Here is a 12,025-nt window from a genome sequence, read left to right as displayed (position 1 = left end):
AGCCGCCTTGGCCTCCCAAATGCTGAGATTACAGGCGTGAGCCACCGCACCCGGCCCATCTCACTCACTTTTCTAATCTTTTTTTTTAATTTGAGAGAGTTTCATTGTTGATGAGTTTTGCTCTCCCGCCCAGGCTGGAGTGCAGTGGCACCATCACAACTCACTGCAGCCACAACCTCCTGGGCTCAGGCGATCCTCTCAGCTCAGCCTCCTGAGGAGCTGGGAGCACAGGTGCATGCCAGCACACCTGGCTAATTTTTAACTTTTTTGTAGAGACAGGGTCTCTCACTTTGTGGCCTAGGCTGGTCTGTCACTCATGGGTTTAAGTGATTCTTCCATCTTGGCCTTACAGAGTGCTGGGATAACAGGTGTGAGCTGCCGTGCCTGGCCTCACTTTTCTAATTTTTTTTTTTTTTTTTTTTGAGAGCCAGGATCTCCCTGTCTGTCGCCCAGGCAGGAGTATAGTGGCAAGAGCATGACTTGCCACAGTGTTGACAAACCAAAACAGATAATTATCTGTTTAAATATTTAAATTATTAAAGTATTATTTAAGTTATCTGTCCAAATATTTAAAGTAATTATGTAGCGATATAGGCACACAGCACCACAGCTGCCCAATTTTTAATTTTTTGAATGTTTTTAAAGACAAGAGTCTCCCTCTGTTGACCAGGCTGGTCTTAAACTCCTGACTTCAAGCAGTCCTCCCGCCTCAGCCTCTCAAAGTGCTGGGAATACATGCATGAGCCACCGATCAGGCTCTAATACTTGAAATGGAAACGTTAAAACTAACTGGCCCCTCCCTTCCCGAAATTGGTTGGGATGATAATCTTCATTTCAGGGTTAGGGTGAGCTTGGAAATATTTTTAAATTTCATCAGGTAATTCTACTTGAAGGCATCTGAAATTGTATAGTTTATGAATGGAACTTCCTTCTACTGAAACTGTGACTGGACCCGTGCTAGCCAGCTGGTGGCTGGTAGACCAGCTGCATCATCAGGAGCTGGTTAGAAATGCAAGTGCTCGGGCCCTGCGCTGGCCCTGCTGAGTGAGAATCTGCGGATAACAAGGCTCTCAGGTGGCACTGCTGGCCGAGCGGGAGGAGCATGAGACTACAAGCCCAGGCAGCTTAATGAGTTCCTGGCAAGGAGGAACCAGATACAGGTGTGTTCAGGGCATTTGCTCAGCAGCAGTGCAGAGTGATGCCCACCACAGCACTGACCAGTGCCAGCCTCAATGTCCGTATCTGCCAGCGCCTGAGCTCACTGAGGCTCACCTGGTCTCATCAGGAGCTGCTGCCAGGCTTATGTTAGAGACGAGGAGTGGCTCAGGTTTCCACAGTCACTGCAGAGGATGGAAGGCCTCCATTGCCAGTAAGAATGATTGTAGATGAATAAGCACACGGTGTTACAGCAGAGGAGGCAGCATTGGTGCCTTGGGGAGGAGATGGCAGGAGAAGGGGGCGGAGCTTAAGCTACCCCACACACCATCTAGGAAAGGTCATCCTAAAAGGAAAAATACAGAACAAATGTTCATGAAAATGTGAAACTGTGCTGACAAATCAGAAATGGTATGTGATGATCCAAAATTTAAAAACCACCAATCCTAAAGGTTGACAAAGTTTCCAGACTTTCTGGAGAGCGGCCTGGCCCTTTGGCAGTCAGTGATGAAAATGCTATTTCCCTTTGATGGTGTGTGGTTCTGCTGCAGGCAGCTGTCTGGAACGTGGACTGCTCCAGGAAGTTCAGCATTGCTCCTACCTGCACCAGGAAAGGACGCCAGGTGCTCACGGAAGGGGGCGTGGTACGGGAAGGGGTGGAACATTTACAGTGATGCTGGGAAGAGAAGGGTACGAGAGGTAGAGAACTCATGGAGGTTCTTGGGCAGGATGGTTTGAGGCCAGGAGCCTCCCAGAGTCCAAATGGAATTAAGTTCAGGCAAGGGGTCTGCTGAGCCTTGCTAGGTAGGTATTTTGGGCCTCTGGTCAGGAGGGAAAACTGGCTCTAGATCCTGAGGGGCGTCCCAAGGTCCCAGCAGCCAAATCCAGATGAAAGCCCCCCTCCCCCGGGTTATACGCTTCATTACAAAAGTATAATCTCACTGCAAAAAAAAAAAAAAAACCATAGAAATGCATAATTTAAAAAAGTCATCCTTAATCCTCCTACCCAGATATAACTCACAATTTGATGACTGTCCATCCAGTATTTTAATTCATCTTGTATATCATTTATATGAAGACCTTTTTAAGCAAAAATGGTAACTCACTTTGCCATTATTAACTCAGGTTTTTGCTTAGTAATGCATCATATATATTTCACTATGTTAAAAAAAAAAAAAGCTACTTTTCCATCCTCTATACCATGCCTCCTTTGGAAGCAGTTGAAGATTCATTAGAATAATCTATTTTTTTTAGATGGAGTTTTGCTCTTGATGCCCAGGCTGGAGTACAATGGTGCAATCTCAGCTCACTGCAACCTCCACCTCCCGGGTTCAAGCTATTCTCCTGCCTCAGCCTCCTGAGTAGCTGGGATTACAGGCGCCTGCCACCACGCCTGGCTAATTTTTCGTATTTTTAATAGAGTCGGGGTTTCACCATGTTGGCCAGGCTGATCTTGAACTCCTGACCTCACGTTACTCTCCTGCCTTGGTCTCCCAAAGTGCTGGGATTATAGGCATGAGCCACTGTGCCCAGCCAGAATAATCTTTCGAAGTGATTTTTGTGATCAAGGTACATGTTTCAAATGAACGTTCCAGAAAGATTTTCCGCCAGTTTACACTCCTAACAGTGTATTTTCTGTTTTTCTTTCTTTTTTTTTTTTTGATGGTTGAAATTTATTCAACAACTATATGTAGGGTGCCTTGTCTTAAGCCAGGCAATTTTCCTAAAAGGAAAACCACATAAAGAGGGTTCTAACCAAGAGCCAGAGTGCCCTGACCCTTTGTTGTATGTCTAAAGTATAGAAATAGAGTGGTAATGTTGATGCTGTTGGCATGTTTCTTTGTAGTAAGATTGTTTAAAATAACATACACAGACATAAAATGTATGATGAAAATAGCACAGCACAAAAGAAAGGAGTAATGGAAGTATACTGTCAAGATTCTTACACTATTACTTGAAGGCAGATTGTGATGAATTAAAGATGTAAAACATATATAAAAGTGTTAAGCAATTTTTAGGTATGAACCTTTCAAGCAATACAAAAATGTGAAACAGAAATAAAGAGCCAACGTAGGAGACAAAATAGAGTTCTAAGGAATACTTAATCCAAGAATCCTGAAAAGGAAGGAAAAGGGAAGAGAGAACTTATGAGATGGACAAATAGAAAACAAAACGGTAGGTTCGAAATAACCATGTCAATAATTACATTTATTGCATGTGGTCTATCTCCCCTCAAACTAAAAGAAAAGCAAGCTAAACCCAAAGGAAGCAGAAGAAAGGAAATAATAAAGATGAGAGTAGAAATAAATGAATAGAAAAATAATAGAGAAAATCAGTAAAACCAATGGTTCGTTCTTTGAAAAGGTCAACAAAATTGACAAATCTTTAGCAAGTCCAAGGAAAAAAATGTTCAAATAACTAAAATCAAGAGTGAAAGAGGTGATGGTACAGATGACCTTACAGAATACAGAGTATCAGTGCCATGAATTGTATGCCAACAGATTAACTTTGATAAAATGGAGAAATTCCTAGGACAAACAGAATGACTAGTAAGTAAAAAGATTAAATCTCCCAGCACTTTGGGAGGCTGAAGCGGGTGGATCACGAGGTCAGGAGATTGAGACCACGGTGAAACCCCGTCTCTACTAAAAATACAAAAAAATTAGCCGGGCGTGTTGGCGGGCGCCTGTAGTCCCAGCTACTCCGAAGGCTGAGGCAGGGGAATGGCATGAACCTGGGAGGCGGAGCTTGCAGTGAGCCGAGATCGCGCCACCGCACTCCAGCCTGGGCGACAGAGTGAGACTCCGTCTCAAAAAAAAAAAAAAAAAAAAGATTAAATCAGTAATCAAACTGATTATCAAAGAAAAGCCAAGGCATGTGAATCCTGCTAAACTTTTATAGAATTATCACTATCACAATTTTTGTTTTTTGTACACAGAGTCTCACATAGACATAGTTATCAATAGAATAAAGGACAAAGTCCACATGATCATTTACAGATACAGAAAAAGCATTGGACAAAATCCAGCACCTTTTCAAGATAGAAAATAAGAATGGGAGGGGGCTGCTTCAACCTTATAAACAGCATTGATGAAAAACCACAGCATTACCCACTAAGGTTGGGAACAAAATAAGAATGCTCTTGCCACGTCTATTCCAACATTGTACTGGAAGTTATGAGCCAGGACAATTAAGCAAGAAAAGAAATAAGGCATCCAGATCGGAAAGGAAGAATCAAAACTCTCTAGTCACAGATGACATGATTTATACCTAGAAAATCTTAAGGAATTTACACATTTAAAAAATCACCTATCAGGCCAGGCGCGGTGGCTCAAGCCTGTAATCCCAGCACTTTGGGAGGCCGAGACGTGCGGATCACGAGGTCAGGAGATCGAGACCATCCTGGCTAACCCGGTGAAACCCGGTCTCTACTAAAAAATACAAAACACCAGCCGGGCGAGGTGGCGGGCGCCTGTAGTCCCAGTTACTTGGGAGGCTGAGGCAGGAGAATGGCGTAAACCCAGGAGGCGGAGCTTGCAGTGAGCTGAGATCCGGCCACTGCACTCCAGCCCGGGCGACAGAGTGACACTCCGTCTCAAAAAAAAAAAAAAAAAAAAATCACCTATCAGAACTTACAAATGAGGTCAGCAAGGTTGCAGGATATTTGTTCAACATAGGAAAGCCAGTGTTTCTGTACACTAGCAATCTGAACAACCTGAAAACGAAATTAGGAAAATAATTCCATTTATAATTGCATCAAAAAGAATGACATACGTAGGAATAAAGTTAACAAAAGAAGGTCTATACTTGTCCACTGAAAACTACTAATAGCTTGTTGAAAGGCATTGTAAACCTAAATATATAAATATCCCAGGTTAATGGATTGGAAGATGGTATTAGATAACTTTCCCAAACTGATTGATATAGTTAGGCTTTGTGTCTCCACCCAAATCTCATCTTGAATTGTAATCCCCCAGTCCCTACATGTCAAGGGAGAGACCAGGTGCAGATAACTGAATCATGGGAGCCATTTCCCCCATGCTATTCTTGTGATAGTGAGTTCTCACAAGATCTGATGGTTTTATAAGGGGCCCTTCCCGCTTCACTTGACACTTCTTGCCGCCTTGTGAAAAAGATTCCTGCTTCCTCTTTGCCTTCCACCATGATTGTAAGTTTCCTGAGGTCTCCCCAGCCACACTGAACTGTGAGTCAATTAAACTTCTTTCCTTTTTAAAGCACTCAGGCTCGGGCAGTTCTTTATAGCAATATGAAAACAGACAATATACTGATCTGCAGTGTTGAGGAGAATGTGGAGAAATTGGAACCCCCATACATTGCTAGTGGGATTGTAAACGGGCACAGCCTTTATGGAAAACAGCTTGGCAGTTCCTCAAAATGCTGAACATAGGAGTTGACCTAGCAATTCTACTCCTAGGTCTATGCTGAAGGAATTAAAAAAAAAAAAAAAAAATCTGCACACATAAACCTAATGTGTCGTAGCATTGTTCGTAAGAGCCAAAAAGTGGACACAAGCCAGATGCTCATCAGCTGATGAATGCATAAGCAAAACCTGGTGAATCCACACAATATTGCTTGGCAATAAAAAGGCATGAAGTGCTGACACACTACAACCTAGATGAACCTTGACAATATGCTAGGTGGAAGAAGGCAGACACAAAAGGCCACGCATGGTGTGATTCCATTTATATGAAATGTCCTGAACAGGTAGATCCATAGGGACATTGGCAGGAAACCATTCACAGCGGTTTCCAGGAGCTTGAGGTGGGAGGAGGGGGATAGGTGAAAAAACGAGTGACTGAAAATGAGTATAGGGTTTCTTTTGAAGGTGATTACAATGTTCTGAAATTAATTAGATAATCGTGATGGTTGTACAAGTGTACTAAAAACTACTGAATTGCATACTTCAAAATGGTAAATTTTATGGTATGTGGATTACATCTCAGCACAAATATGAGGAATCTCATGCATCCTCCTCTAAAATTACACTTAAAAAGCAAAAAGCACGAGCAAGGGAAAAAAGCAAATTGCCTACTGCAAAATTAAAAGACAGATATTGTTAGGCTGGATTATAAAGCCATACACAACTATATACTACTGCTTATGAGAAATATAAAGACGAAAGTGAAAAGATGGAGAAAAATATGCCATGGTAATGCACACATCAAAATAAACCTGAAGCAGCTCTATTAATATTAGACAAGGGAGATCTCAGAGCAAAGAAAATTGCAAGGGACAAAGAGAGTCATTTGATAATGATAAAGGGGTAGTTCATTAAAAGGATATAACAATACTAAATACCTATGCACCTAATAACAGAGCTTCAAAATACAGGAAATACAGGAAGCAAAAATGGATAAAACTGCAAGGGGAAACAGACAAATCCACAGTGGTAACTGGGGCTTTCAGTAACCCTCTCAGGAACAACGCACAGGTGTCCTCTCCCTTCTGTTCAGTATTACACTGTGGATTCTGGCCAGTGCAATAAGGCAAGAGAAAGAAAAGGCCTCCAGGGTGGAAAGGAAGAAGTCTTTCTTCACAGATTATATGTTTACGTAGAAAATCCTAAGAAGTCTACCACAAAGCTACTGGAACTAATAATTGAGTTTCGGGAAGGTAGCATTCTACAAAGTCAATATAGAAGAGTCAGTTGTATTTCTATATGCTAATAATGAACATTTGGAAAGGGAAATTTGGAAAACACCACCATGTACAGTACCATCAAATACATGAAATACTTGGGGGTACATTTGACAAAAGATGAGCATACTCTGTGATTGAAAGCTACCAAACATTGCTGTGAGAAATTAAATATGTAAATAAATGAGACACTGAGCAGACTGGAAGAGTTGATATTAAGACATCAGTTCTCCCCAGGTTCATGTATAGAGTCAACACAATTCCAACCAAAATACCAGGAAGCCTCTTTTGGGAGAGTGGGGATAGGGCTAAACATTGACAAGCTAGTTCTTAAAGTTATATGAAAATACAAAGGATCTAGCATAGCCAAAACAACTTTGGAAAAGTGCACCAAGCTACTCCTGATACCAAGAAATATTGTAAAGCTACAGTAGCAAAGACAGTGTGGTATAGTCATAAATATAGACCTGTTGTAGATCCAGGGAAAACAGTAGAAAGTTCAGAAAGACTACACATTTATGGTCAATGGATTTCCAACAAAGGCACTTCAGCAGTTCTATGGGGAAAGCATAATGATTTTTGGGGTGTGTGTGTGTGTGTGTTTTTTTTTGTTTTTATTTTATTTTTTTTAAAGATAGTCCCGCTCTGTCGCCCACACTGGAGTGCAGTGGCCATGATTTTAGCTCACAGCAGCCTTGACCTCCTGAGATCGAGAGATCCTCCCACCTTAGCCTCCTTAGTAGCTGGGACCACAGGCATGTGCCACTGCATGCATCTAATTTTTTATTTTTTATTTTTATTTTATTTATTTATTTTGAGACAGAGTCTCCCTCTGTCGCCCAGGCTGGAGTGCAGTGGCGCCATCTTGGCTCACTGCAAGCTCCACCTCCCAGGTTCACGCCATTCTCCTGCCCCAGCCTCCCAAGTAGCTGGGACTACAGGCGCCCACCACCACGCCCAGCTAATTTTTTGTATTTTTAGTAGAGACATGGTTTCACCGTGTTAGCCAGGATGTCTCCTGGCTATGGTGATCTGCCTGCCTCTGCCTCCCAAAGTGCTGGGATTACAGGCGTGAACCACTGCGCCCAGACTAATTTTTTATTTTTTGTAGAGATGGGGTCTTGCTGTGTTGTCCAGGCTGTTCTCTAACTCCTGCTCAAGAGCTCCTCCTGTCCCGGTCTCCCAGTTTTGGGATTACAGGCATAAGCCACCACACCGGCCCTATAAAGAAGCCTTATGTAGTAGGTGGAATAATTGTCCTCAAAGATTGCCATGTCCTAATCTCTGGACCTTGTGAATATATCACTTTACATGACAAAAGGGACTTTGCAGATGTAAGTGCAGGATATTGGATGGGGGATCCTGGATTATCTAGGTGGACACAATCTAATCCCATGAGCCCTTAAAAGTCAAGACTATTCTTTGGCTATGGTTGGTCAGAGAATGATGTGATGGAAGGAAGGACAGGCATGAGAGGGACTCAAGCCCCCCATTCCTGGGGTTGAGGACGGCATGAGCCAAGATATGGGGGAAGCCTCTGTAGGCTGAGAAGGACTGACAGCAGGGAAGCAGAGACCTCAGTGCTACAACTGCATGAAACAATTCTGCCAGTAGCTCACGTGGGCAAGGAAGGAGGCGAATTCTGCCCTGGAGCTTCTGGAAAGGAAGGCAGCCCTGCTGACACCCTGATTTCAGCCAAGAGAGTACCCTTGTATCAAATGTCTGACCTATGGGACTGTGATGAAATACATTTGTGTTATTTTAATTCCCTAGCACTGTGGTCATTTGTTATGGCAGCACTAGAAAACTGACGCATGTTATAACTCTATAATCAGGAATGACCCCGTTTAACAATGAACAAAAGATGCGAACAGACTAGCTTTACCAAAGAAGATTTATGGATGACAGATAAGTGGGTGAAAAGATGATCAACATCAGTAGTCATCAGGGGAGTGTAAGAGCCACAATGAGATACAGAGTCACCAGAATGGCTAAAAGGAAATAGACCACGCCCACACTGGCCCGGATACGCAACCCCTGCCAACTCCCCTGCACAGCCAGGAGGAATGCAGAATGGTGCAGCGATTTGGAAACAGTTTGTTAGCCTCTTAAACAATGAATGGTTTACCTCCCATATGAACTGACCACATCACCCTTGCTATTTGCCCAAGAGAAACAAAATAATGTCAAAGACTTGTCCATGACTGCTCACAGCAGCTCTATTCATAATAGTCAAAAATTGCAGAAAGGGGCTGGGGGTGATGGCCCACATTTGTAATCCCAGCACTTTCAGAGGCCAAGGCAGGAGGATGACTTGAGGCCAGGAATTCCAAACCAGCCTGGGAAACACGGTGAGACACCATCTCTACAAAAATTCTTAAAAATTAGCCACTTGTGTTAGTGCATGCCTGTAGACCCAGCTACTCAGAAGGGTGAGATGGGAGGATCGCTTAAACCCATGAGGTTGAGGCTGTGGTGAGTTACGATGGAGGCACTGCACTCCTGCCTGGGTGACAGAGCAAGACCCTGGTTTTTTGTTTGTTTGTTTGTTTGTTTGTTTTGAGACGGAGCCTTGTTCTATTGCCCAGGCTGGAGTGCAGTGGCACGATCTCAGCTCACTGCAACCTCCACCTCCTGGGTTCAAGTGATTCCCCTGCCTCAGCCTCCCAAGTAGCTGGGATTACAGGTGCCCACCATCATGCCCAGCTAATTTTTGTATTTTTAGTAGAGATGGGGTTTCCCCATGTTCACCAGACTAGCCTTGAACTCCTGACCTCAGGTGATCTGCCTGCCACAGCCTCCCAAAGTGCTGGGATTACAGGCGTGAGCACCATGCCTAGCCAAGACTCTGTCTTTAAAGAAACAAAAAAATGAAAAACAATTCTGATGTCCATAAAGGACAGAGAAAGAAATGGTGGCATTTGCATACAATGGAAAACGATTTAGCAACTAAAAAGGATGAGTTATTGATGGATAAATCTCAAAGAAATTATGTGGAGTAGTGTGACAAAAAATTTTCCCTTTATATAAAATTCTATAAAATACAAAGAAATATATTTTGACAAAAAACATACCGGTGGTTGCCGGTGGGTGGCTGGAGACTGAAGACTGAAGGCGGCTGGACACTGAAGTGGGGGATTCCAAAGAAGAGGGAAACTTGGAGGATGATGGAGTGGCCACCATCTAAATCGTAGAGCTGGTTCACAGACATTCGTATGTCAAAACGGATCAATTTGCACGTTTTAAATATGTGTGGTGCATTGTCCATGGATTATACTCTCTCATGTGGGTATCGCCGACAGGAGTCCTGTCTATTTCAGTCACCATTTCATCCAAGTCCTGGAACAGAGCCCGACCCAGAGCGGGTGCCCAGCACACGTGGGGAAGAACAACAAGTGTCCGGCTTCACGCATGGTTCTGACTGTGCTTCCAGCCCGGAGGCTCTGCTCTTCCCACAGACCCTTTTCCTTGTGAGGCAGCTGGAATCACGCTGCTGCCTGCATTCCCGGTTCCCGACGTCACACCCGGGTTGTTCATGAGGCCATGGGAGCAGCTGTAGGTGCCACCGCGGAAGTCCGTCTTCTCTGCTAATGCTGAGCTTTTTTCCCTCTTGTCCCCGACATGTATATAACCAGCCTGTTCACATTCCACCTTCTCACCTGGGCCTTCCCTCCGGCCCTCACCCACCATAATCCTGGTCATGTGGCCTTCTGCAGGCAGGTGTGGGGGTGGGGTGGTATAGCGGCACCATCCCTTGTCCTAGCTCCTCTCTGAGTCTTCACCAGATCAGGAGGAGCAGGCATAAGACCCACAGGGCCCCACAGTGGCCGCCAGAGGGCTTCTCTGCAGGCCATGTAATGGATCATTGATGTCATTGATTTGCAACAAGGAAAGCTGCGCAGTTGTGGAGACACACCTGGGGGCTGCCGCCAGACAGCACTGATTCGTCCTTGGAGTGGGCTGGGAAGGCCATCATCTTCAGAACGCTAAGGACCTGTGGGCTCCACGCTGGGCCTTTGGCTAATGTCTTACACTTGAAGATTCTCTGCTGGTTTCTATCATCAGCCCCGGCTTTCTGATCCATTCCCCACCAGGCAAGGAAAGAAAGCAAGTGTTTCTATTAATCTATAACAGTGTAGACGGGAAAGAACGCACCACCCGCTGCGGGACCGGCCACAGAATTTGCCGAGGGCCTCTCACAAAATGGAGGGCCGTGGGGCCCCTTGTTCAAAAGCTATTCACGATTTCAAGATGGTGACCGTGGAGCATCAAACCCAGCTGCAGCCTGCTGAGCTCCGGGCCTGTGGGCCTGCATGGGTCACACCTGTGAAGCTGGCCCAGCCACACACAGTGACTCATTGCCCAGTACATCAGCCAAGAGCGTTTCGTCACCCACAGCAGGCCTTGTTTTAGAGGCAGAGCTGGGAAAGATATGAGGGGGCTGAGCCACAAGACCCCCAGGACGTCTTCTCCCAGGGCAGAGGGGTGCCAGTTTGAACGCCCCTAGGCACTAGGATGTCTGCACTACAAGGCTCCCTGGGGTCCACATCCACATTGCTTTATTTTTATTTATTTATTTGAGGCCGACTTTCGTTCCTGTTGCCCAGGGTGGAGTGCAGTGGCACGATCTCAGCTCACCACAACCTCCGCCTCCCGGGTTCAAATGATTCTCCTGTCTCAGCCTACTGAGTAGCTGGGATTACAGGCGTGTGCCACCACGCCTGGCTAATTTTGTATTTGTAGTAGAGACGGGGTTTCTCCATGTTGGTCAGGCTGGTCTTGAACTCCCAACCTCAGGTGATCCGCCCACCTAGGCCTCCCAAAGTGCTGGGATTACAGACGTGAGCCACCGCACCGGCCTATTGCTTTAAAATTCACCTAAGTTTAATAGGGTCCCACCGAGGCAGGGCCTGTACCAGGCACTGGTGAGAAAACAGATGAAGCTATCTCGGCCGCTGCCTTGAGGTGCCCCCAGGCCAGCGTCTCACGTGATGGGCTGTGCTGTGTGGACCAGCCTATGAGGAGACCCCTGGCCTCTCAGAGGATGGAAACAACAACTCTCCCCACCCCGATGCTGTCCCTTCCCACACAGGGAGCATGTCCCTCTCCATGCCATCATCCTCACTCAGGACTCCTGATAGTCCCGTCCTATGGTCTGAAGGTTTGTGTCCCCCCACAAATTCCTATGCTGAAACCTAATCCCCAATGACAT

The 12,025-nt window shown here is 45.1% G+C and overlaps 3 long non-coding RNA genes across 3 annotated transcripts; 1 reads left to right on the top strand and 2 right to left on the bottom strand.

The window, feature by feature from the left end:
- Positions 1 to 618: 618 nt before the first annotated feature.
- Positions 619 to 10,616, bottom strand: LOC144336045 (uncharacterized). Its single transcript, XR_013407445.1, has 2 exons — positions 9,888 to 10,616; positions 619 to 1,501 (listed from the first exon to the last, which is right to left on the bottom strand). It is a non-coding gene; the product is annotated as an uncharacterized LOC144336045 (long non-coding RNA).
- Positions 1,896 to 5,393, top strand: LOC144336044 (uncharacterized). The gene is made up of 2 exons (XR_013407444.1): positions 1,896 to 2,440; positions 4,696 to 5,393. It is a non-coding gene; the product is annotated as an uncharacterized LOC144336044 (long non-coding RNA).
- Positions 2,794 to 4,603, bottom strand: LOC144336052 (uncharacterized). The gene is made up of 2 exons (XR_013407452.1): positions 4,508 to 4,603; positions 2,794 to 3,732 (listed from the first exon to the last, which is right to left on the bottom strand). It is a non-coding gene; the product is annotated as an uncharacterized LOC144336052 (long non-coding RNA).
- Positions 10,617 to 12,025: the final 1,409 nt, after the last annotated feature.

The sequence above is a fragment of the Macaca mulatta genome, chromosome 16 (assembly GCF_049350105.2).
Source record: "Macaca mulatta isolate MMU2019108-1 chromosome 16, T2T-MMU8v2.0, whole genome shotgun sequence".
NCBI lineage: Eukaryota > Metazoa > Chordata > Mammalia > Primates > Cercopithecidae > Macaca > Macaca mulatta.
The sequence above is the reverse complement of the archived record's forward strand: the minus strand, read 5'-3'. Positions and strand labels throughout refer to the sequence as shown.